The sequence below is a fragment of the Lytechinus variegatus genome, chromosome 12 (genome assembly GCF_018143015.1).
Source record: "Lytechinus variegatus isolate NC3 chromosome 12, Lvar_3.0, whole genome shotgun sequence".
NCBI lineage: Eukaryota > Metazoa > Echinodermata > Echinoidea > Temnopleuroida > Toxopneustidae > Lytechinus > Lytechinus variegatus.
Genome location: NC_054751.1, coordinates 29,980,524 through 30,007,731, shown reverse-complemented (window position 1 = coordinate 30,007,731; position 27,208 = coordinate 29,980,524). Strand labels below are relative to the sequence as shown.

The 27,208-nt window shown below is 35.9% G+C and overlaps 2 long non-coding RNA genes across 3 annotated transcripts; one reads left to right on the top strand and one right to left on the bottom strand.

Annotated features, from left to right (window-relative positions):
• Positions 1-251: 251 nt before the first annotated feature.
• LOC121424989 lies at positions 252-7,365 on the bottom strand. 2 transcript variants are annotated; one of them, XR_005971463.1, is made up of 3 exons: positions 7,241-7,365; positions 3,416-5,302; positions 252-2,588 (listed from the first exon to the last, which is right to left on the bottom strand). It is a non-coding gene; the product is annotated as an uncharacterized LOC121424989 (long non-coding RNA). The 2 variants fall into 2 exon arrangements; XR_005971464.1 differs by having other exon boundaries at positions 3,416-5,285.
• Positions 7,366-10,018: 2,653 nt separating this feature from the next.
• On the top strand, positions 10,019-14,130 carry LOC121424762. Its single transcript, XR_005971427.1, has 4 exons — positions 10,019-10,116; positions 10,860-10,928; positions 12,134-12,223; positions 14,121-14,130. It is a non-coding gene; the product is annotated as an uncharacterized LOC121424762 (long non-coding RNA).
• Positions 14,131-27,208: the final 13,078 nt, after the last annotated feature.

The following is a 27,208-nucleotide window of genomic DNA, read 5'->3' as shown; positions in this document are numbered from 1 at the left end:
TAAGGATTATGAAGCATGAAATTTCACACAGCTTTTCATAAGGGAAGGTTACATATATCTGATAATCATCAAGCGTTTTGAAAAGGATGATTATACCTTTGATAACTATGTCTTGCACCAGTCTTCGCACTCATTCAAGATGCCATTTTAAGATCAGCGTTTATAGCTCCACTCAAACAGCATCCCAAATCTTAAGATAGAAGACGTATTTATGATAACAAGACGTTTAATGGCATTTTTTGCAGAGGACCAGATCTCAATTTACCCAAGTACACAAAAAGGAAACCAAACAGTGTATTATACCACGCTAAATAGAACTGGGTCATTTTTTAATCATGTCCCTTTTGGATGTATTGAGTACATTCCTTCAGCCCAGGTCAATTTCCTGTATGTCACCGCGAAAGAAATGTATGATAGAAATTAACAGCTGTACTCTCTCAATTAAATATTCTATCAGGAATTGATAATTATCTTCAGATTTGGATTCTTGTCAGATTTGGATTCTTGTACACGAAAATGAAACCAAACAGTGTGTATATACCATGCTAAATAGAACTAGGTCATATTCTTAATCATGCCCCTTTTGGCTGTATCGAGTATATTCCTTCAGCCAAGGTCAATATCCTGTAAGTCTGTTACCGCGAAAGGAATGTATGTTAGAAATTAACACCTGTACTCTCTCAATAAAATACTTTATCAGACTATCAGGAATTGTTAATTTCTCAGATTTTGATTTTTTTAATTTCTAATGTCCCTTTGACCAGAGTGAAATTGTATACGCTACTTTCAAAATCTGAGCTTAGGGCAAGGAACAGAGTATTGTGCGGGATTAAGGATTATGAAGCATGAAATTTCACACAGCTTTTCATAAGGGAAGGTTACATATATCTGATAATCATCAAGCGTTTTGAAAAGGATGATTATACCTTTGATAACTATGTCTTGCACCAGTCTTCGCACTCATTCAAGATGCCATTTTAAGATCAGCGTTTATAGCTCCACTCAAACAGCATCCCAAATCTTAAGATAGAAGACGTATTTATGATAACAAGACGTTTAATGGCATTTTTTGCAGAGGACCAGATCTCAATTTACCCAAGTACACAAAAAGGAAACCAAACAGTGTATTATACCACGCTAAATAGAACTGGGTCATTTTTTAATCATGTCCCTTTTGGATGTATTGAGTACATTCCTTCAGCCCAGGTCAATTTCCTGTATGTCACCGCGAAAGAAATGTATGATAGAAATTAACAGCTGTACTCTCTCAATTAAATATTCTATCAGGAATTGATAATTATCTTCAGATTTGGATTCTTGTCAGATTTGGATTCTTGTACACGAAAATGAAACCAAACAGTGTGTATATACCATGCTAAATAGAACTAGGTCATATTCTTAATCATGCCCCTTTTGGCTGTATCGAGTATATTCCTTCAGCCAAGGTCAATATCATGTAAGTCTGTTACCGCGAAAGGAATGTATGTTAGAAATTAACACCTGTACTCTCTCAATATAATACTCTATCAGACTATCAGGAATTGTTAATTTCTCAGATTTTGATTTTTTTTAATTTCTAATGTCCCTTTAACCAGAGTGAAATTGTATACGCTACTTTCAAAATCTGAGCTTAGGGCAAGGAACAGAGAATTGTGCGGGATTAAGGATTATGAAGCATGAAATTTCACACAGCTTTTCATAAGGGAAGGTTACATATATCTGATAATCATCAAGCGTTTTGAAAAGGATGATTATACCTTTGATAACTATGTCTTGCACCAGTCTTCGCACTCATTCAAGATGCCATTTTAAGATCAGCGTTTATAGCTCCACTCAAACAGCATTCCAAATCTTAAGATAGAAGACGATATTTGTGATAACAAGACGTTTAATGGCTTTTTTTGCAGAGGACCAGATCTCAATTTACCCAAGTACACAAAAAGGAAACCAAACAGTGTATTATACCACGCTAAATAGAACTGGGTCATTTTTTAATCATGTCCCTTTTGGATGTATTGAGTACATTCCTTCAGCCCAGGTCAATTTCCTGTATGTCACCGCGAAAGAAATGTATGATAGAAATTAACAGCTGTACTCTCTCAATTAAATATTCTATCAGGAATTGATAATTATCTTCAGATTTGGATTCTTGTCAGATTTGGATTCTTGTACACGAAAATGAAACCAAACAGTGTGTATATACCATGCTAAATAGAACTAGGTCATATTCTTAATCATGCCCCTTTTGGCTGTATCGAGTATATTCCTTCAGCCAAGGTCAATATCCTGTAAGTCTGTTACCGCGAAAGGAATGTATGTTAGAAATTAACACCTGTACTCTCTCAATATAATACTCTATCAGACTATCAGGAATTGTTAATTTCTCAGATTTTGATTTTTTTAATTTCTAATGTCCCTTTGACCAGAGTGAAATTGTATACGCTACTTTCAAAATCTGAGCTTAGGGCAAGGAACAGAGTATTGTGCGGGATTAAGGATTATGAAGCATGAAATTTCACACAGCTTTTCATAAGGGAAGGTTACATATATCTGATAATCATCAAGCGTTTTGAAAAGGATGATTATACCTTTGATAACTATGTCTTGCACCAGTCTTCGCACTCATTCAAGATGCCATTTTAAGATCAGCGTTTATAGCTCCACTCAAACAGCATCCCAAATCTTAAGATAGAAGACGTATTTATGATAACAAGACGTTTAATGGCATTTTTTGCAGAGGACCAGATCTCAATTTACCCAAGTACACAAAAAGGAAACCAAACAGTGTATTATACCACGCTGAATAGAACTGGGTCATTTTTTAATCATGTCCCTTTTGGATGTATTGAGTACATTCCTTCAGCCCAGGTCAATTTCCTGTATGTCACCGCGAAAGAAATGTATGATAGAAATTAACAGCTGTACTCTCTCAATTAAATATTCTATCAGGAATTGATAATTATCTTCAGATTTGGATTCTTGTCAGATTTGGATTCTTGTACACGAAAATGAAACCAAACAGTGTGTATATACCATGCTAAATAGAACTAGGTCATATTTTTAATCATGCCCCTTTTGGCTGTATCGAGTATATTCCTTCAGCCAAGGTCAATATCCTGTAAGTCTGTTACAGCAAAAGGAATGTATGTTAGAAATTAACACCTGTACTCTCTCAATATAATACTCTATCAGACTATCAGGAATTGTTAATTTCTCAGATTTTGATTTTTTTGATTTCTAATGTCCCTTTGACCAGAGTGAAATTGTATACGCTATTTTCAAAATCTGAGCTTAGGGCAAGGAACAGAGAATTCTGCGGGATTAAGGATTATGAAGCATGAAATTTCACACAGCTTTTCATAAGGGAAGACTACTATCTGATAATCATCAAGCGTTTTGAAAAGGATGATTATACCTTTGATAACTATGTCTTGCACCAGTCTTCGCACTCATTCAAGATGCCATTTTAAGATCAGCGTTCATAGCTCCACTCAAACAGCATCCCAAATCTTAAGATAGAAGACAATATTTATGATAACAAGACGTTTAATGGGTTTTTTTGCAGAGGACCAGCTCTCAATTTACCCAAGTACACAAAAAGGAAACCAAACAGTGTATTATACCATGCTAAATAGAACTGGGTCATTTTTTAATCATGCCCCTTTTGGCTGTATTTGAGTACATTCCTTCAGTCAAGGTCAATTTCCTGTAAGTATGTTACCGCGATTGGAATGTATACATGCCTGTACTCTCTCAATTTAATACTCAATCAGGAATCATTAATTTTTCAAATTTGGATTCTTAAAAAAAAAATGTCCTTTTGACCCGAGTGAAATTGCATACTTCACTTCTTTAACTTCAAAATCTGAGCTTATAGGCAAAGAACAGAACATTATGGGGGACAGCATTTTAGCAATTAATAAGTCTAATAATTGTTTTTTAAAAATCATATTTTCTGACCAAACTAAAGGATTAAGAATCATGGAATTACACACCGCTTTCTATATTGGAAGATTACATGTAACTGATGAACATCAAGTATTTTGAAAGGGATGATAATACATGTACCTTTTATCTTCTTGCATACATCTTCGCACTCATTCAAAATCCCATTTTAAGATAAGCGTTTATATACATGTAACTACACTATTACAGTGTCCCAAATTCAAAGAAAAAAAATGATAACAGGATGTTCGCTGTCACATGATATCAAGGCATCAAGAACATCTTTCAAATTCTAACCTGGTCTACTGTAAGACCAACTACAGTAGATAATCACCAGCCCAATAGAATACTGTAGGCCTACAAATGCAATAGGCTAAAGCCTAATTCATCTATGGTCAGTGCTCAAGATAGCCGGTATTGCATCAGTTTGCTCTAGTTTTGCAGTATTGCTGTAAAATAGGCTACTACATTTATAGACATATTCAACATCCCAGACCAATTAAATTTAGCCCCTTATACATGTACTTGCCTTAAGCAATCAATGTTGTTTATTTCACATCAAGTACACCAATCAATTTAAACTTCCACCCCCCTCTCCATGCTCTATAACATTTAGGCGTCTTTTGATTAGAGTAAACTGTTTATATAACAGTCTGTACTCATTCCACTTTGTGAAAAGACAGTCATTTAGCACTTTCCTTGGAATACATCTTCTTAAAAGTGCAACTGTTGAAGATGATGACATTGATGATGATGATAGCAGTGCTGATGACTTACATGTAGATGTATTTGACAATGATGGTAGCAGTGCTGATGACTTTGACGACGATGCTAGCAGTGCTGATGACTTAGATGTATTTGACGATGATGGTAGCAGCGCTGATGACTTCAACGTATTTGACGACGATGGTAGCAGTGCTGATGAATTCGACGTATTTGATGATGGTAGCAGTGCTGATGAATTTGACATATTTGATGATGGTAGCAGTGCTGATGATGACTTTGACGATGATGGTAGCAGTGCTGATGATGACTTTGACTTTGGCGGCGTACAGAATAAAGGGGTGTGTTTTTCAGTCATTTTGGTTTGGATGCAATGGCTGTTATCTTCATTAGCTGGGCTATCAATTTTCATGTGACTCATTTGGGTATCATCCAAATCATTCCCAGCTAATTTTGTTTCTCTCATTGCTGATCTTCTTCTTTTCAAATATGCCCTTCTTGCTTCTTTTTTGTGCTTACCCATGAAGTTGTAAATGGACAGTAACTGCAGGCTATTCAATATGACATCTGGAGATGAAGTAACTAAAGCTGTTTTCTCCTTCTCTCAGTTCCATCATCTGTAACAGAAACATTTCTGAAACAGAACATTCACAATTTATAAACTAATTGATGAATGTTCAATTTTCATTAGTTGTTAGACTAGGGTTCCCAAACTTCCCGCTAGCCTTCAACGGCTCCTCTAATCTGTTGCACAACTGTAAAACCCAGTCAGGATATTTGTGTCCCTTAATGCCCCAGAGACATTATGTGTCAGGATGAAACACTGACAATTTCAGGTAGTGTAGGCATGTAAAACTAATTAGCCCCTTTTCAGCCAATGTTCAAAATGAGCAGTTTGAATGAAGTATATACATTATACAATTCACAACATAATTACGACAATTTGATTTTCTGGAATATTCAGCCAATTATTCGTATAAAACAAGTGGAACGCCCCTGGCGGAATGGCATAATTATCAACTGAATCAATTCCAAATTTTGATTTGCTTATAAGTTTGAACACAGCTAATTTTTCTTTGAAAATCATGTAAAAGATAGATTGAGTTTTCTTATTGTTCTAATAATAATAATATTTGATATTTGAATAGTGCACATACCGGTATCCATCATTATGATGCTCAAGGTGCTACAATATTACCCCAGCTAAGCTAGGCGTCATAAGCGCTCACAGCATTGAAGGAATTCATTCCTACACCCATTTACACCTGGGTGGAGAGTTGCAAACGTAGATTCATGTTTTGCCAATGGACATTACTTAGTGCTGCGGTGGGATTTGAACCCTGGACCTCGTGGTTCATAGTCCGGGGAGGTGGGATTGATCCACAACACCTAGATATATTCTCTGTAGAGGTTTTTCTCTGTAAGCAAGTACACCCCAACAAAAAGTGGAATTGTATGAACAGAGAAAACTCAAACAAGCATTATTTCATCAAAATTGTACGTGAAAGGAGAAAGTTTAGAAAATTTCATATATTTTCACAAATTTGTCGTGCACAAGATGGGTGATAGGCAAATGGTCGAGACAGCCGATGATATCACACACTCACTATTTCTTTTGTTTGTTATTATATAAAATATAGAATATATCAATTTTAGCACTTTTGACAATAAGGAAGGTTTTTATTGATGTTGCAAAAATTGATTTTCCAAATGTTCAGGGAGGTATCAAACCTAATTGTTTAAAGTTTTATGAGAAAAGAAATATGATATTCCATATTTCATACAATAAACTACAAAAGAGATAGTGACGTCATCGGACCCCCTCAATTCTAAACTGACCAGAATGTGGACATATAGGTCTAAGTGTTTTGTGGAATTAAGCAAGACTTTAAACTGTCATAACTTTATCATTTTACATCCTATTTGATGTAATTTTCAGCATTGTCCTTTACATAAAACAGGCCCTTCACCGAGCAGCTCACAGATTCGATCGAAATTTGATGAACTTCGCCAAATTCGTGCATGCGCCCAACAGTGCACGTTCAATCGGCCGATTGAGACTTGTACCTGCGCTGTTGGGCGCATGCGCGAATTTGGCGAAGTTCATCAAATTTTGATCGAATCTGTTTTCTTTGCGCACGCGCCCTTGTCTCTCTCTCAATCGGTAATCTGCCATTTTGTAGGCCCTATAGAATTTTGAAAGATGGAGTGGTACCGCGACAGAACTTATCGGTTTTTTTTAGGTTCGAGCCTTTGAGTTTGACCCGATGTCTGGATGCTGTCCTTAGTAAGACCATCATCCATATAATACATGTAAGTGCTTAATTTATGTTTCCACCTTTTACTTGACTCGTACTGATAACCATAAATACCCCTGTTACGGTCGGAGTGTGAATGAGCGATGGCCTCCTGGGCTCCGGCCCGCTTCGCGGGCCGGAGCTCCCTGGGTTACATAGGGTCTAACTAAAATTATAAAGCCAAGTCTCTATACCGGTATTGGCCCCTAAGGCTGAGATGTAGATCTAGCCCATTTACAGCTTTTGATGATTAAATAATTTCAAACAAAACTTACCGAAATAAAGTCAATGCAGCTCATTTCAGGTCTCTGATAATGCATTCAAAGCCCAGCTCTAGAATTGTTTCCTGCGATAACTCAGCTCTAGCTAGCGGCGCGCATATCGCATGTAGATTCACGTTTGGGTGAATTGAGTCAAAGGTAGTGCATATCCCCGCCAATAGATGGCGACATTACAGTAAAGTACACACAAAAAGACGGCATGGAGTGCAAAATAATACCCACGAATAAGTTCAAGACCATCCAAACGTGGCCTCTGCTCAGAAAAGCTCGAAATTTCAACAGCGTAGCTAGAAGCTTGAAATTAAGCTAACAAACTGTAGCTCCAAGCGAGGACAGTCCTCGGTTTCGTGTGTGTCCTCGGTTTGAAGGTGTGTTTTCGTAAAGCTGTCCGCGGTTGACGGTGAACACGCACGCCTCATGGGTTGTGTGGGTAAACAATGTGTCATTGTTTTAGATTCCATACTCATATATTATGTAAAGATGAAACAAACATGCAAATAGCAAGAAATCTGTAGCTATGTATGAAAGTGTATCATCAACTTATATATATTTGTATCCTTTCAAGCATCGTGATTGGTCAAAATGTGTCACATGGTACATGTATGTAACCTTTTTTCATGCTTCAGACTTCAGTGCACAGAGGTCTGCCACAAAAATTGCTTGCTCCTGCAATCCAGCACTAACATGACAGTGAAAGAGCCCAAAAAATGTAAAAGACGATGGTGATGGTGGTTGTGATGTTGATTATGATGCTGATGATGAGGAGGAGGTGGATGGTGGATATAATGAGGAGGAGGGTGGCGGTGGTGGTGGCAATGGTGTTGATGATGAGGAGGATGAGGATGGTGGTAGTAGTGCTGTTGATTATGTTGAGGAGGATGATGGTGGTGGTAGTGATGAGGACGTGGATGGTAGTGGTGGTGGTGATGAGGAGGAGGATGGTAGTGGTGGTGGTGATGAGGAGGAGGAGGGTGGTGGTAGTGATGAGGAGGAGGAGGGTGGTGGTAGCGGCGGTGATGATTAGGAGGAGGAGGATGGTAGTGTTGGTGGTGATGAGGAGGAGTGTGGTGGTAGTGATGAGGATGTGGATGGATGGTGGTGGTGGTGAAGAGGAGGATGTGGAGAAGGGTGGTGTTAGTGATTAGGAGGTGGATGGTGGTGGTAGCGATGGTGGTGGTGATGAGGAGGAGATGGATGGTGGTGGTGGTGGTGGTGGTGGTGAAGAGGAGGAGGTTGGTAGTGGTGGTGGTGATGATTAGGAGGAGGAGGATGGTAGTGGTAGTGATGAGGAGATGGATGGTGGTGGTGGTGGTGGTGAAGAGGAGGAGGTTGGTAGTGGTGGTGGTGATGAGGAGATGGATGGTGGTGGTGGTGGTGGTGAAGAGGAGGAGGTTGGTAGTGGTGGTGGTGATGAGGAGATGGATGGTGGTGGTGGTGGTGGTGGTGAAGAGGAGGAGGTTGGTAGTGGTGGTGGTGGTGGTGAAGAGAAGGAGGTTGGTAGTGGTGGTGGTGATGATGGTAATGGTGATGTTGAAGATTATGATGATGAGAAGGAGGATGATGGTGGTGTTGATCATGATGATGAAGAGGAGGATGGTGGTGGTGGAGGTGATGTTGAGGAGGAGTAGAATGGGTGTGGGGGTATTCGTGGTGATGATGTTGATGATGATGGGAGGATAATGATCATGATTATGATTAAGAGGAGGATGAGAATGGTGGGGGTGGCAGTAATGATGATGTTAATAATAATGCTAAGGATGCTGCTGTTAATGATAGTGATGGGGATGTTGACAGTGACATATGATGTCATTGTGGCAGTAGTAAATATATTTAAGATACTTTAAGGCCTTATGACTGCCTTGCAATTCATCTTTCCTCACCCAGTCGCAAGCCAGTCGGCGACCGGTCGGGTCGTAAGGGGTGCGGTGGCCTTAAAACGCTGTTATTTTCGCGGGATTACCGGGTAATTTTTTGTGTTTGGCGGCTTCAAAACATATTCCTTGGTTCTTATATTCGCGCTGCACATTCGCATTCCACACAGGGACTTCCTTCTTCCCCATCTGTGAATGGTTTTAATTATTACATTTCAGCAACAAAATTGTATTTTCTGATCATGATTCTAGCTCTAAAGTGTCTTAATTCAGCAGTGTTTTGATTCAATCATGGGCTTTTGTGACATTTAGCGCAACTTTTGTTTGCAGGGCGAACATCAGGGAAGGCAAAACGGAGGTGCTGCTGGCCTGGAATGGATGGCCGAGCATCTTCAACAAACCTGGACGATCGACAAGACGGCTTGTTAAAAACTAAACACTCCCAAATCAAACGGCAAAAGCAACTTATATTTCTAGCAAAATCAGAATTTAAATACCGATCTGTGAAAAAAAATGATCGCATTGGAACAAATTCTCACGATGCATATAATTTTGGAGCTAGCTAGCTTGCTTGCTAAAATGTCACCCTCTGCAGGTCAAATTATGCAGTCTCTGCCAAAACGATACACGTAATTGAACCGTTGTTCAAAACTTGCATTAAAATAGATGCTCATAAATTCGCGCTTGCCAATCTTGCTGCAAAATCCGCAAAAAAACCATGTATACAAAATGTACATGCATATGATAAACTTGTAAATCATAATGAATGTATAATTTTGCTACTCTTTTATGTCAGAGTAACTATTATTTTGAAAATAGTAATTGCCATTATTTTCCTTCTGTAGGATAATAAATCATGAAATCAAATTTTCCTTCCTGATATGAAAAATAATGTTTTTATCTTTTTTTTTCTGACAGACTGTAGTGAATGCCACCATTGCAAATGCAGAATCTGCCCAAGATTTCATTGATAACAACGTGGAGAGTGAAGTCCAATCGGTAAGAAATGGATTGTCCTTAACAAGAAATACTATTATTACTATAGGATGTTTAATTGATAATATTGGCCACTTATTCCTTTTCATTTCATGGACGATGTTCAACTACTTACATAATTTGCCAGTGAAAAATAAAGGGAGAGGAAACCAATGTAGTTCGCTGTCAGTCTTCACATTTTATTTTATTTTATTTCATTTATTTTTTTTTTTTGGGGGGGGTCAGATTTAAATAAAAAAATTGAAGTCTGCAGGTTTAACAAATGTCTGTGAGGTTAGAGCAAACAAACCTCTCTCTTTTTTTTGTGGGGGGGAGGGCATAGTAACTTGCTCCCTTCATGCCTGGAGTATGTTTTTGGGTGCAAAGTCAGCTAAAAAAAACATCATTTAGCACGAGAATAGGTCAACACTACGTTCAGTCATGCTTGAAGTGTAACAGCATGCGTCATGACATGGCCTCTTGCACCCATATGCAGACCTTTCATCCATTCTGAATTACATGTAGGAGAAAAGAATATGAATTATTGACTATTCTGAGCTCTTGGTCCGATGTAACTTTCCTCTTCCTGATAGCTTACTGCACAATCCTTAGTGAAAAATACTGCTTTTTCCCCTTTTTGTAAAGAAAATCATCATTTTCTACTTGAGTTGGGAGGTCTGTGTTTAGGACATATATAATTGAATCTGATTATTAAGTCTGTAGTAGAGTGAAGTTATAATTTCTTTATTTTTCATAATTTTTTTCAGTCTATAGTCTCATACAGTGACAGAGTACTGGGTTATCCAGAGCAATTTGTGACATATGTTACTTACCAGGTATGTACACGTATGTTATTTGTAGTGTCTCTAAAAAGAAAGTTATTGATTATTTATCATAACTTTGTTTGTCTTAAAAACAACGGACAAATCTTTGTGGAGTTCGGTATCTCCACTTTCATCTGGGATTACTCAAATTCCTCATTCCTGCATCAGAGAAAAAAACAATTTGAAGAAAGGATACCATGAAGTCACTCGACGGGTTGTACCTGAGTTTCTGAACGAATATCACATTTTAACAAAGTTCACTTTCTGCTCTTAATATGATACCCCAATCACAGAAAATGATCGTAAATAAAGTCCTGGGGGGTGTTTCACAATGATTTAAGTATGACTTAGAGTCGCACTTAATACCAAGTTGCATACGGTATGAAAGGCTTGACAGCATTGGTCTGATCCTGTCATGAGGACGCGCACTACTGCGTATCTATCAATAAGATCTCTCGTTGGATATCATGTACGCGCGGGCATTTAAGTGCGACTTAAGTCATACTTAAATCTTTGTTAAACACCCCCTGTTTATTTAAAATGATGCTTGAATTCAATTTTTTTGTTTAAATGGAGAAGTTATACATGTACAGTCTAGCTGTTAGACTGTGAAACGCATTTTTTTTACTCTTTGCGTGTTTTCTTCGCATCAGTGCACACCTGTAGACGTGTTTTGTTCACATTTTTGCACACCTTCATACTTCCCTATTGATGCCCCTTTGTCCCGTAGCTTTGTAGATATCGTAGTTATGTTTGGGATACATTCACTTTCAGAACCAGGGGACAATTAAAAAAATCAATACGTCCTCCTGCAAATAGAGGAAGTATTTTGCAAAAAGAAATGAGAAAATCAAATAAAACCCTCTTCAAAAACAATATAATGATCAGGTTCATTGTTAGAAGTTGTGACACTTGCTACCTATTTGAAAGAGGTGCTTTTGTGAGAGACACTCTGACCAGGCAGAGATTTGCTCTCTTCCTTTTCACACTATAGTATTGGCAATTTATGTCAAGGTTATCATGATTTTGGTATGAATGCAAACAAATCATGCCAATGACTTGAAACAAAATAAAGAGGGCCATATTTTGTTGGTATGGGGTGGCTGGTCGCGATTAAGATTACATTAGCTGCAGAATCTCTGATTTAGATTTTCAATCTTGGAAAACGATACCACCTGCCCTCAACTCACAACTTATTTGTATGCATTTTTCTTTAGCTGGAGAACACAATTGGAGGCTGTCGTCCAGTTTATAACCTGTGGAATCAAGCAGTGAATACTCTCTGCATCGGAATACTTCGATCATTTGTAAGTATAAAATATTGGCCCATTCAAGTTGAAGTGATTGATAATAAGTTTCAATATTGGCAGCAGTAAGTTGTTCACCCATTCCGTACCATGCACTTGTTTCAGACTTCTAGCTGATATTAAAGAAGTGATATCTTATCAGATATCCAATATTGTACAACACCTACTTAGCTTGTTGTACGCGAGCAAATGGGAGGCTGAATGTCACACATTCGTACCGTTGCACACAAGACGTACCATCCAAAATGTACCATTGCACGGCTTTAGGAGGTGACGTCATAATGTGATTTTATTGAATAAGGTGACAACGCGCATACAGGCTGCTGGCTAAATGCGTAATGCTGTCCAAGATCATGTGCGCTTGTCGGCGTGGCTTGTGGGGTTTTGCTTTTCGCTTTCAATATTTTTGCTCCCTTTTCATAGATTACTGGTGGGGAAAACTCCTTTTTTTTGCTAGATTCCAAGGCGTTGTACAACACAAATAGCGAATATTCTTATTCGTGTAATGGTGCTAGATTTCACATGAGATGAAAGAAAGAAACGCTCTATTCACCTCATGCGAAATCTTGCACCATCGCACTCATTCCTATTCGCTATTTGTATATACTTAATTGGATGTACCCTTGATGCGCAAGAATTTTGCTTTTTATGGTTTTATTGATTCCAAGGATAGAGTTTCAAATCAATTTAAAAAAAAATAAAGCATGGACCATAACCATTGCAAGAACAAAGAAATGAAACCAAAAAAGAGCAACGAGTAAAGGTGAAATTAAATATGTTCCATCAACCTCCAGTATCAAATTACAAATCAAACCTCTAAAATGTTGCTAAAATTTCCCCTCCCTTTTGCCACTGTGTATTCCATCTCTTTCATGATGTTCACATATGTCCTAATACCTCAACAATCTGAAGATTTTTTTTCCTGAAATTTACATGAATAAATATGGATTTACACTGTGAGATTTGAACAACAAGTTATCATCTGTGAATGATATGATTTGGATTATTTTTGTAAACTCACACTAGATGTTGCAGCCATGGAAGACAGTTTTAATTGTGCTTCCAACACCAAACTTCAAATCATCAATTGACATAGTTTTTTTTAAGGTGTCGAGCTATCAGTAATATGATCTGAATTATTTTGGGTAAATCAAATTAAGACTGGGCTAGGGAACACAAAGAAAATTTTGCTTCTGACACCCACACCAACATCAACACTAAACTGAAATCACCAACTGATGGTTTCAGGCTGGGTCTTGAGCTATTAACACCAAACATAATCACCAATTGATGGTGTCAAACTGGGTGTTGAGAACTCACAGTATGTAGGTACTCGAGCTAGAGAAGACACTCTTAGTTTTATTTATTAATTTATGTATTTAGTTCTTACAGGGTACAGTGTACATGTAGCATTGTCAGTTTCAGAGCAGCTTTCTGCAACGGTCCTGTCCGCACAACGTACAATTTGTTACAATTAATATATTATCAGTAATATTTACATAATCAGTAGCACAATTACATATTCACATATATACATTTCTACATGAATATGTACCCTAAAGAATTGAAAAAAACCCAAACAAAACATTTCTCTTAAATTCTTAACAATAAAGCCATTGGTTTTAAAGTAAATGAAACCCCCAAAACAAACCAAAACAAAAAAATGATTTTGAAAAAAAAAAAAATCATATGCAGTCCTTCCTAATTAAAAAACTGAAAACAAAATCAATATCAAACTATCTCACATTTTTGTTAAACCAGACATTGAAATGACTTGTTTTCATTGTTTTATGTTATGAAATTCATATCTTTTAATTTTTATCATTAATTGTGCTTCCCAGCACCAATAACCAATGTGAAATCACCCTTTATTGTTACTATTTTATTCACTTCTCAGAACGGCCTGTGGTTCACTCTTGGTTGGTGCATTGTCTTCTTCATGCCTGCGCTCATCTTTGGCGTCAAGCTTGCCAAGTACTTCAGGACCATGGACACTACCGATGGCTATGCAGAGTGAGTAATGCGAGTCAGAAGTGACAATATCGTATCAATTAGTTTTATGGGCGCATCGTGGTCTAGGGGTTCTGACTCTCGCCTTTAAAACAGAGGGTCGTGGGTTCGAATCCTAGCCATGGCGTGTTTTCCTTCAGCAAGAAATTTTTTCACATTGTGCTGCACTCGACCCAGGTGAGGTGAATGGGTACCCGGCAGGACTATTTCCTTGAATGCACTGAGCACCGGTGATGGCAGTTCGAGCTAACGCCAGGGAAATAACAGCAGCGCTTTGTATCCTCAGGCAAAAAGCACTTTATAAATCCAGCTATTATTATTTACCCAGGGTAGCCACTTCATTCCTTATGAACCGTCCTCCCAGCAGGCCCTGCCAGTGCCTGTCAAGAATGGTTATGGTGGTGATATTTTACCTGATTGCTAAGAAAACATGAATGCTTGTACGCAAGCAACCAGAGGACCAACGGTTTAAAGTCCTCTCAAAGGGACCTGGTATTGAGGATAAATGACTTACCAAAGGGCACTAGCGCACCAAGTGGGAATTAAACCCTGGTCACCGGAATCTGAAACCCCAGCTCTGCCGACTGAGCCATCGTGCCTCCTATGAAGGCAAGAGATCCTGTTTTGAATGCCTTAGGTTTGGTATGACTTGGCCAGGGATCAAACCAACGACCTGCCATTCATGGGGCTGCACCCTACCACTGAGCCACTATGTCCGGTTGACAAAGGGAAATCCCATGAACTATAATCAATCTTCTTGTTTGCTGACATACTATTTGCATCTACATGTAGGATATTGCTATAACATTAGGCAAATTAGTGAAAATAGTATACCAAAAAATATTTGCTGTTTCAATTGAGTTCAGTATAGGTTAATTTCATATTACTCATAAATCATAGCATATACAAGCATGTAAATATAGCATACTCATAGTAAAATTTGAATGAAAGAATTTAAAGAAATGTGTCATTAAACATATACGGTACATGTAGGAAGACAATAAACAAAACCTAAACAATATAAGAGAAAAGGTGTAAAGATTAACATTTTTTTATTTTTTTTCTAATTAATAATTATTTTTCCCCATTTTTTTTTCAGTAATGACTTTGAAATGCAAGGGTAAGTGTTTCTTTGTTTCTTTTTTTTCATGTTTCCCTTGAATTAAATATCATTCCTCCAATAAAAATTATTATAATTATGAGTTCATGTCACAACTGTATTAAGTTTATATGAGAGATAAGTGTAAGCTACAAATATAAAATCATCAGTTTTACCAAGTGCATATTTTTCATAAACACTAAGTATATTTGTACAATGATAGAGTTCTTGGTTTTTCTAATCTGTATGCAAGTATATGTCCACTATTATGTATTTATTTCAATGTGTATTCAAATGAAGTTATCATTCTCACTTCCAGAATTACATGTATTCAAAAGAGACCCACTATGTATTGGATGCATTTTCATGTTATTTTGTTATTTTGAGTGGATTCAACAATTTATTCTTAATTTATTTCTCTGTATGTCTTTTCTTTTATTGAATTTACAGACAGCAGCATTATGGGTAAGTTTGTAAACTGATTGTCGAATTTCATTAAGGTTTATGCAGAAAATTTAGACTTTCTATCATTTGTGATTACCTGAAATAATCACACACAACCATGTATTATTCATTTTATGGGGCTTGATAGAAATATTACTTAATGCCTTTCTAAAGCTTTGGTAAACGACCATGTGCAAAATATATTTGGGTATCATTTAACAAACTACAATTGTTGACTTGTTTTTTTATCCGTTGAATCTTTCTAAAAATTTTGAGGATATTGGGTGCCCTTGTTAACATTTTTTTTTGGTAAATAAGGGCAATTTGAACACCTAGCTTCATTACATATATCAATGTAGTGATCATATATCAGATGAATTACAAATTAGGGTGCTTAAATGCCAATGCACACCACATGTTAACTCTTTGCATTGATTTTTTCCCTTCAGAATATTGAAGAATTTATATTACAGAAGTACGGAGGTTGTTGTGTTATTTTGCGGGGTTTTTTTACCTTGTATTGGAATAGAAATAGTAGGAATTGGGCCATATTGCCAATTTCTTGTATTTGAATCATAAATTTTTAAAAACTTTTCTCTAACACTACAGCAACAAAGTAGCCCCTTCCTCAGGGTATCCAGCGTAAGTAAATACACAGTGTTTGTCTTTGCGCACTTTTGTCCAACCTATAAATAGCTATAAAACCCATGCATTTTCCAGTTAATAGCCCATTGATTATTTTAGTCGATGATTCCCATAGGCTTTGTGTAGGGACCAATCGGTTAAGGTAAGAAATGGGTTAAAACTGGAAAGTGTACCGCCTGCCTTGTGTTATCTGCTGCATCGTCATATTTTGTGTTATTCTAACAAACTTCACTTTCATTTACTGTTTTTATTTTGTCGTGCACGTGTTTGTTGACCAGCTTGGCTTTGCAAGGAAAATGCACACATTTGTTATGCACATTTTGGTTGTTTCCCCCTTATACAGTGTATATGATCTGATATATTTACACAATTTGGAAGGTTATATTGAGAGGAAATCAGGGAATGTAATGGATTAAGGCAGTATAAACTGTGGATCAGGTTTTTGTGACATTAACATTAGCACAGACTATATTGCCCCATTGGAGAAAGTTACTTTTATATTAACTTGTTATCCAATGGTGACTTCAGTTAAATTCTTAATTTCCAATTTGCAATTGAGCATTGTTGTCGCGGTAGCTACCATTGGAAGGCAAAGTTACAAAATTCACTTCATTTTTAAAGTGATGAGGGGGGGGTGTGGAGGAGGGGAGGGGGCTTGTCAAATATTTGGGACAAATAGCACCCTCTTCCAAAATATCCTGGATCTGCGCCCGAACCTATGAAATAGCATTTGCTATGTTCTGACAATTGTTGACGGCTAATAAGTATTTGAGTGGTATCTCTAGTAATGAGTATAGGTTACTCTGTGTAAGTCGATTATTCGGTTGACCACAGAAGTCTGTTCAACTCGGGCGCTATCCAAATAGACGGTTTTAACATTTTTTGCATTAAGAGAATTCGGTGGATTCACAATACGTTGCGCAACCTATCAGTTGCAGAGAACAGGCTGAAATTCGCAATGCATCATGGGAAAAAGTGGACATCTCTGTTGAGCGCGCTTGTACTACAGTGAATGCGTGCATGTGATGTTCAGCGCTGGCCGACGCGGCTCGACCAGATATGCTGTTTACTAGGGTCCAGTAGGTGGGAGAGAAATGTGCCTGCATATTTCTTTGTGAAATTTAGACTGTTTGTGGTGGATTCTTGCAATATTGTTTTCATTTTTGAAGCATCGTAGTCACATTACAGTACACTAGTGCTGTGCGCTGCCTCCACGCCCGAGTGGGATGTCGACCCCCGCAGTTAGAAATTTGTACTTTACACTGTAACCGATAGATGGCGCACTGTATTATGAATCTACCGAATTGTTTGAAGATGGACTTATACAGAGTCTACTGAACATGTTCTAAGTGGTCTGTTTTCTTGCATTTTTGTTTTAAGTTTAATGTATATTATTTGCAAAAGACGATACAAAAAAAGAACAAGGATTAAAAACAAGCATGGATTTGAAAAGTAAATACACTATTAATGTAGCGAATATTGATACAAAAATGCTCAAAATTAAAAGAAAAAATAGTGAAGTGCTAAAGGTTTAAAATAAATCAGTATTTGGTATGTTTTACTGTCAGGTTTTAAAAATAAGGTAAAACAAGCAAGCATGGCTTTGATAAGTAAGTAAAATATTGATGTTTCATCTATGTAAAAATAACAATAAAGAAAGCTCAAAATTTCAAAACAGCAACATTCTAAAGGCCTAAAATAAATCTGCATTTGGTATGGTTTACTGACTATTTTTTTTTCAAAATAAACTTGCAGCTGCTTTTTATTTTTTTAATATGTTCTTGATAAAAAGCTCAAGGCTAAAGCTGGCATTTCCTTCCCCCCCCCCCTCTTCTCCCATAGCAAATGGTATCCTAGGTATTTCTTTTAGATTGGTGTATGTGCAGTTTTTAGAATTGCATTTGCCGCACTCCACCCAGGTGTTAATTGGGTATCCGGTAGGAAAAGTTATATGTTTGAAATTGCTAGTGCCTTTTGAGGCTGCAATGAATTCAAGGGATGCTCCCCAGGGAGTGGAAATTGTGCACTTTTGTGCTGGATTGAAATGAATCCAGTGACTGGCGTAATAATATGCTGGAAAGCGCTTTGTGCCGTATGTGGGAAAAGCTCTATATAAAAACTGGCTGTTATTATTATAAACTGTATCATCTGTGATTGTAGTTTTGGGTTTCACTCTTTCTTGATTCTGAAGAGAGAGAAAACATATGTGTTTTCATTCATTCTGTATAGTATGTGTACCTTTTTTTTATCAATTTATCAATTCATGCACATGTGGAGCATTGTTGCCCAGTGGATCTATGGACACAAATTCAATAGTTGGTTATATTTTGGAGGTTGAGTAGAAGCTACAAATTGTGAACATTTCGCTCTTCTTGCAGCTAAAAAAAATCATCATAAACCCAAGAATTGTTGAATCTAGTAATGGAGTATAAGTAATGATCTGTTTCGTTATTGGTGTATTTTTGTGGTATATTGATTTTAGGTTTATGTGGGGGGGGGGGGTGAATATGATAATTTTGTATGTTCATATGTCTAACTAAATTTCCCAAATCACATATTCTGTGGGTTGGAATCATGTACTTACACAAAGTCAGTCATTGTTTCCATTTTGGTGATTGAGTTTGTTAACATTACAAAAATTGGTAAACATTTTTATGTCCTTGAGCCTAAAAATATTACATACAGAAAAGGAATGAATTGGGCCCCTGCACACCTTACGATTGGCCTTCAACCCGAATGATAAGAACATTATGACACTTGATGAGAAGATTAAATCCTGGAGCAAACTAGAATCCAAAGTTCTGATTCGTCAAGTGAATACTCGATTGAAAATTATGTAGGCTCTGTCATTCCTCTTTATAGTTATAGTAATCAATAAAAGGGAATTCAGTTCAGAATTGTATTGACAGCCCAACAATCATATGATGAGCTATGAATTTTACCCTTTTTGGCTCTGCTGTGAATTAAAACCTGCAATTTTAAACATTTTGATAGAAGCATTCTGAAACTGAAATAAGATTATTTGATACATTTATATTACAAAAGAGCTAAAATGATGTTTATTTCCAATATTGGATCATAGACCAGTTGTAAGGTGTGCAGTAGCCTAAGATAATACCGGAGGAGTACCAGTCCATTTATATTGTTGGTGTATTTACTTGATACATACAGTATTATGCAGTGGTGTAGGAAACTTTTACCTGTGAACGTAATGGACAAGTCCACCCCAACAAAAATTTGTTTTTAATAAAAAGAGAAACATCCAACCAGCATAACATTGAAAATTTCATCAAAATTGGATGTAACATAAAAAAGTTATTACACTTTAAAGATTTTGCTTAATTTCACAAAACAGTTAATATGCACATCCTGATTAGTATGCAAATTAGGAGACTGATGACGTCATCCACTCACTATTTCTTTTGCATTTTATTATATGAAATATAAAATATTCTAATTCTTCTCTGTACATGTGGAATTAACATTGTTAACACTATTGTTTAGTCAAACCTGCAAAAAATTAAATATTGTACAGCTCAAACATTAAAAAAAAAGAAATGGTGAGTGAGGGACATCATCGTCTGTCTCATTTGCATGACACTGAATTGTGCATATCACTGTCATCAGTCTTGTTCTACCTCCGATTTCGATGAAATTGTCAGTGTTATGCTAGTATAATTTTTCTTTATTGATTCAAATCAACATTTTTCTGGGGTGGACTTGACCTTAAATTCCGTCATTCCCATCGACTGTACAGGGGCTATCTGGTTCCTATAGGCACCAGAAGGGGTAGATTCGGGCTCAAATAGGGTTGAAATAATTAATCGTGCTGAATGGGTTGACAGTAGTGAAGTAGTTCGTGTACAATTTAACACTGTTTTGATTGCTGTGTTTCTTCCTTTTTTTGAATTCCCAAACCCTCCCCATCTTCATTCTGAACTATCTATCACCCTTTGTTGCACACTGAAATCCCTTTTCCTTTCTGGATGCATGCCTGGCGCACCAAATGCACCCACCCCTTTCCTGATGTCTGGCTCCTGATTGGTTAACTGGTTTGAATACTGTCGACCGATTGGTTAACCGGTTTGAATGCTGTTGTATGATTGGTTAACATCTTTGTGCAGTGGAGAGAAGAGAAACTACTACCGGTGAGAAATGCAGTGCAAATGCACATGTAGGCCTATGTGTGATTCTTACTACATTATTTCTTGTAAAGTTCTTTTTTTCCACTTTGAACTTGAGAATTTGTTTTAATATTAAACATAGGACAGAGCTAAGAATTGTAAAATAGATTTTAAAATCACCCAGAGCTGAAGTGAAAATGCATGTTGAAATACCATGTGACATCATTGACCATATTACTTTTTTTTTTACTGATCACCAATAACTCACTCAAATACTTGATTGAATGCTGAGACAACAAAGCAGGAGCTTTAGAAAATAAAGGAGAAAACAACATTTGAAATCTGTGTTCCTTCAAGCATGAGATGTGCACACTATGCAAAATGAATTAAATTCTAGGCAGTCTTATTTTCTTTATCTTATTTTCTATTCAACTTTACAAGTAGAAATTTTTACAGTATAAAGATGAAGAAATACTCCCACAGACAAGCTAAGTTTTGAATTTTGGCTTTTTGAAGAACTGACAGAGAACCTTCCCTGGCAATTTATTGGTGGTTTTGGGGTGATTGGTCACACATGTCAAAGAGTGTGTTTATGCTTCCATTGCGAGGACAGAATCTGCGTTTTCAAATGTTGATTCAAAACGCCGATTGTAAACGTGGTTCTGGGAGTGCTGTTTATGCTTAACTTTTCGAGGCGAAATCACAATCTCCAGCTGACTTCGCAGGAAAGCGAGGTCAAATCGGGCGCGCCTTTTTTCGAAAGTTTTTTTTCCGAGAGATGTTATTACGTGGAGATATCATGAGGCAATGCGACTGTATTATTTGCCCGAGGATTTTCATCTCACCGGAAGCATGTACCAAATGACGTCATTTAAACACGTTTACGATCGTGGTTCTACTTCCCCAGAAAGCCTGATTCTGGTCAAACGACTTTTACAAACGCACCTTTTTGTGAGTTTACGATCGGCGTTTTGAAACAGCGTTTAAATGAAAGTAAGCATGGACGCAACCGTGTTTTGGACTTATCACGTTTGGAAACGCTGATTAAGGCCTCAAAAGTGGAAGCATAAAAACGGCCATAGTGGGTCTATGAAGAGGGGTAACCATCACAAAAGATTCACTTATTTTAAAGGGGATAGTCAAATTTTAATGAACTTTAGTAAAGTGGATCAGAACATTTTCACCTCTGTCTGCACATATATTTCAGATTTAAGTGTTAGTTTTAGTATGCAGTAAATTACTGGAATGAGTACCTGTGAGTTCAGGGGAAATTTTCCTAAATTTTTTTCTTTTAAAAACCATTATTATTATTATTATTTATTTGGCATTTCAAACATTAATTTGAGGTGTCAGAAAGGTTGCTAATTCTTCCTGTAATAGGCTATATCACCCCGTGGACCATTTCATTTCACACAAATATATTTTATTTTGCACTCATGTAGTTGTATCTTACTCTATTTAAATATAAATGGTGGTATTATTCCAAACGATGGTTACAACCTAATCTTAATACTTTTGCATGGCAGTGCATGTTGACATGATTGCTTTGATCTTGAAATTGTTTTGTTTTCAATGTGTTAGCTTCATGTATGTTTTTGATGTTTTTTGTTGCTTTTTTTTGCTTGCATTATTTGTGAATGAAGCATTTATGAAGAGCATGGGATATATAACTTTCAAACAAAATGAGACATTTCAGACTATCTTTATGTAAGTAGAGACTTCTCAAACTTGAAACCTGCAATCCAAATATTTAATGGTATCGTAAATCCATTATAATTCGCATTTGCGTGTTGCTCCAATTGAATAAATTCAATTGAATTCAATCTTCATTTTGCAGATAGGATAAAAATACAAACAAACATCATAATGTGATTAGATTATAAAATAAATTGTGTGGCTTTCCATGAAAGTTATAAAAAACCTGTAAGGCTGGGTTGCCAAAATAGTAAAAACACAACAGTATTTCTAAAAAAACAAAATCTTGTATCATGCAATTCACTTGCATCACATTTCTCTAGTGTACATAGCCTATTGTTTTAATTTTGTCAATATCTCTGATTAATTTTTCAGGTAAATGATGATTAGGACTGGACCAGCTTGGACCAATTCCAATGAACATTCTCTCACAAAAACCTCGCAAAAGTTGATGACCATTTGATTTTATCCTAACACATTCCTCAGATGATAATATAACAGAGCCCTGTATCACAAAACTTGGTCATTGATCGTTCAATTGATATATGATTGATTGCACATACAAATTATTACAATCAATTGCTGTGAAGTATTGTGCTGCACGGTCCACATGTATTCAATGAAGAAATTTGTCAACAGCTTTGATACACTTAGGAAATGGATATTTGTTTTGAATTCTATTTTAAATGATATTTATTTCTAACTTTTTTTGTAATCTCTGTATCAGGTAAACTAATCCATGACAGTAAATCAAGTTTGTTGGGATACCTCACTCAGTGGCATGATAATTTGTAGTTATTTCCAGGCTTTGCAATTTTTACCTAGACTATTTTCCATATACATGTATTAAAATAAACCATCTGAAATAGTGGTAATTTAAGTAAGTTTGGTTTCCATATATACTTGTCGAAAATTACCTTATTTGGCATTTTTCTCATTAATGCTCATGCTACTCAAAAAGAGATATATTATAGGTGTGTTATCTAATCACTGAGGATTTAGTTTCTAAAAATACATTCCCGTCCAGAGATACGTTATATTTTTGCTATCCGCTGCAAATGTTTCTTTAAACTAGAATATTTGTAAATGTCATTGTGAAATCCATGTTGTAAATGTGCATGTATATTTTATAATGTAATTTTTCATCTTCTTATATCACATTCAGGAAATGAAAATGACTTAGGCCTTATAATAACCTGAAATCTTTCATAGTCCAACATGATTTTCACTTTAATAAAATTAGTGTAGTAGTCAGTCTAGCTGTATCAAAGTCTTTCTAAAAATAATAGGGCTTTCATATTGTCTCTATATCTGTTCTTCCAAGTTATAGGGGGTGATCCCATTGAAATCAATATTACCATGCTTTATTTTCCACTTTTGGTCACTTTACGTATGCATTAATGATTGTATGCTTTAATGATATAAAAATAGTCCAAATTTTCTACTAGCCTGTGAATTATGAAATTGGACTCGGATATAGAATACCTCTTTATGTATAAAACTAAGTGCTTAGAAACATCTTTGTTAAGCGTCCTACAAATGTTAGATTTTTTCCTAAAGAGATGATGTACATACTATCTGTTGAGGTTGGCTTTTTTTTCTTTTTACATTTGTATCTGGATATTTTATATTATGACGAGCAGGATTTTTGTTTTCATTTATTCAATTTTCGATTGGCATGCAATAACCATTTTTTTTATTAAAGGTGAATGATTTATAAAGTTTGAAATTCATTGCAACTTACATCAACATTCATCCACCATTCAAATTGAACATATATTTGCTTTGGTTCTTTGATGCAATATCCTGCAATTGAATATCTGGCTGACAGACTCTTATCTCAAACTTTTATTTTCATATTCAGAGCTGAACTTTATCTGAGATTTTCATTATCATTTTTCAAAGTACGTATTTTTCACAAAGAGGTTTGTAATGATTATTTTTAGAGGCTGAGGAAATCGAAATATTTTGGCTGCAAATCCTTAACAATTATGTTCCTTAAAAAAGAAACTTAAAGAATGAAAATTAAATGAAACATTGTAAACATTGAGAAGAATTTATTTCAACTTAAAGACAAATAAGAAACAAACAATGAAATGCAAAATTAATTCCAACTTCAGAATTTGATAATATTCAAGCATGTGTTTTTAAAATTTATTGCTTGAACCTCACTTCATAATTATATTTTTTTGCATATTAATTACAATGAAATGATTAAACTTGTACTCCTTGTAAGTTTGGCGATAACTGAAATGCTTGTCATAAATTGGCTGTGAATTATGACAGCATTATTGATAATTCCTTTACTATATTTTTCTCTCCTGTACATTATTTCCATGGTCATTGCATTCAAATTTTGTTGAATGTTCAGAGATTTGAAAATTGTGCAGGATTTGTTTTGAAGAATTTCATGATTTTCAATGGCAATTATTCAAGAAGCATTGATTTCAAAATTATTAAGATTTTGCAGTCATACGAGGCAAATGTAATTTGTATATGTATTTTTCTTACCTGCTTGCCTCTAGCTTATGTATGTGATTTTCATTTGAATTTATATATTTTCTCATTTTTGGGGGAAATCCTATTCCTTAAACCCACCATTCTTACTTTATGAAATATATGTATATTTTTACTCTATTGCTGTAATTTACTTTTGATGGAATTCGTGCTTTACTAAGATTTGTATGTAGTAGTACTTTGAGTTGTAAACATGTACAGGCTAAAATGCATACATAATATATTGAAAATTTGATATTATACCATTAGTTTAAGGCATTTTAGATTACAAGAAAGATGTATATATTTTTTGCCCTTGTACCATCTTGGCTTAATATTGACATAAAGGAAATTATTCTTTGATGTGTGTTTTGATTTTTTTTATTCACAAATAATATTTTATAGATTATATGAAAAATGGTATGCATTATGATATTGCTTGAAATGTCTGATCAGCTGAGATTGCGCAAAGGAGCATTTTCTGGCACTGAAAAATGATGTCCTAGAAATAATTAGCCTTTTGACACCATTATTGACTATAAGCAGTCAATACAGCTTGTCGGATTTGCTTTGTAGCCCTTGTCTCACGAAAGACACCATAACTGAGAAATATTTTTTATGGATGGAAATTCACCAGTGTTTTCTTGGATTCCCCGTCCAATGGGCACAGTGAACATAATTCCATCAACCCTTAAATTAGCCTGCAAAACTCTAGAGATGACTTTGTTATGTCCAATAGACTTTTAGGTTGTCAAAACTAATTTCTTTGAAAATGAGTATACAGAAAAGTTGAATAAATCATTATGATGTGGACCATCAAAAGACTGGCCTTTCTTGCTCACGAGTGCCTCTATAGATTTTATATGATAGCGGGAAAAATTTGGATATGAATTATCAATTTCTGATAAGAATTTGAGCGATAATTGCATTGTATATAATGGTCCGCTGTGTGATGTGCATGTATTAATGTGCATATAATCCTTTCACTAATACAATTGTTTTTCACATATCAAGACGAAGCGCAACTAAATGCATTGTTTATAATGAATACAACTTCAGATTCATTATAGTTTGAAGTGATTTAAAAAGATGAATTATTGTAGTGAGTTTCAAGAAATATGATATTATACCCAGAAAACCACTAGATATGTACATTAATGAAGGATAATGATTTTAAAATTACATTTGGCTGATATTTCAAGAGTCTTTGCTTTTTTTTTGCAATAAATTAGATTAGGATGAAGTGGATTGATAGTGTAACCTCTCAGATTGACCTTGACATTTGCAAGTAAATTATTTGTATATATGGGATCTTCAAAGAAAAAAATATTCCTAGTGTACAGAAAATATATTTGTGTACTGGTTGTCAAATTTCAGATATTCTGTTTTATGTTGGTAAAAATTATTTAAATAAGTTGATAAAAAAATAATAATTTGCCGGGAATGAGAAATGTGCCTACATTGGGTATAAAGTAACATTGATATGCTAATACGTGATTCAAAGGATTTTTTTATAATTAGAGATTGTAAAACATTAAATGATTGGTGTTTCAGAGTAAAAATATTTTAGCATTGTCACCGATCCAGATTGTGTGATGTCCAATATATTTCACTGTAAATAAAATTATCACGTACGTATTATTAGCACTTGCACTCCTTAACATCCCATGAAGTTGTTGTCCCTATGATTACATGTATGAGAGGCAATTAGCTTTGCTAGGCATCTTACCAAAAGGTCAGAGCCTCATCTTTTCATTTGAATCTCTACAATTTCACCCAAATCTTCATATTTCATCGTAGAACATGACAATGGGGCAGCATAAAAGCTTCATAGTGCCTTTGCAAAAAGGTCTTTGCCACATCTTTCCCATTGTTCTGTGATTAAATTGAGGATGAGATCGAGATGAGAAGACAGTGGCAGACCGTGACCCGAAGGAGACAAATGATTAGAGGGGCACTGTATTCTTTGTGAACAATGCTGTGCCCCTCCAATGCTTTGTCTCCTCCGGGTAACGGTCCGCCACTGTGAGGAGATGCTTGCGGGATTCCTTAGGGAAAGATGCAGCTTTGGCTTTTGGTAAGGTCCTTGTTCTGGGTTAGGTACATATACTCTGTAATGGTGTAATGGTCTCTCCACATGTCAAGGGGTTGTATTTTGTAATTGCAATGAATTGTTTGTAGATCCAAGATTAAATACTTGTGTTTCGTTTATTCTTGAAATACATTGTACGTGGATGGTGATTTTATTGCATTGAAGGCAAGGAGAGTGTATTGTTCAGAGTGATCCTGATTGTTGCATAAGAAGTTATTTGTGTATGTGAAATGTCACTTGTTCTACACCCCTTTGATAATTCTCCATTTTGTCTCATCATGGAACTAGGTCCATGGTTTCATCAACATTTTTGTCTTACAAGTTGTCAGATCTGACATCTTTCCTTGATTCTGATTGGCTAAGAAGCACTGTAACTATAG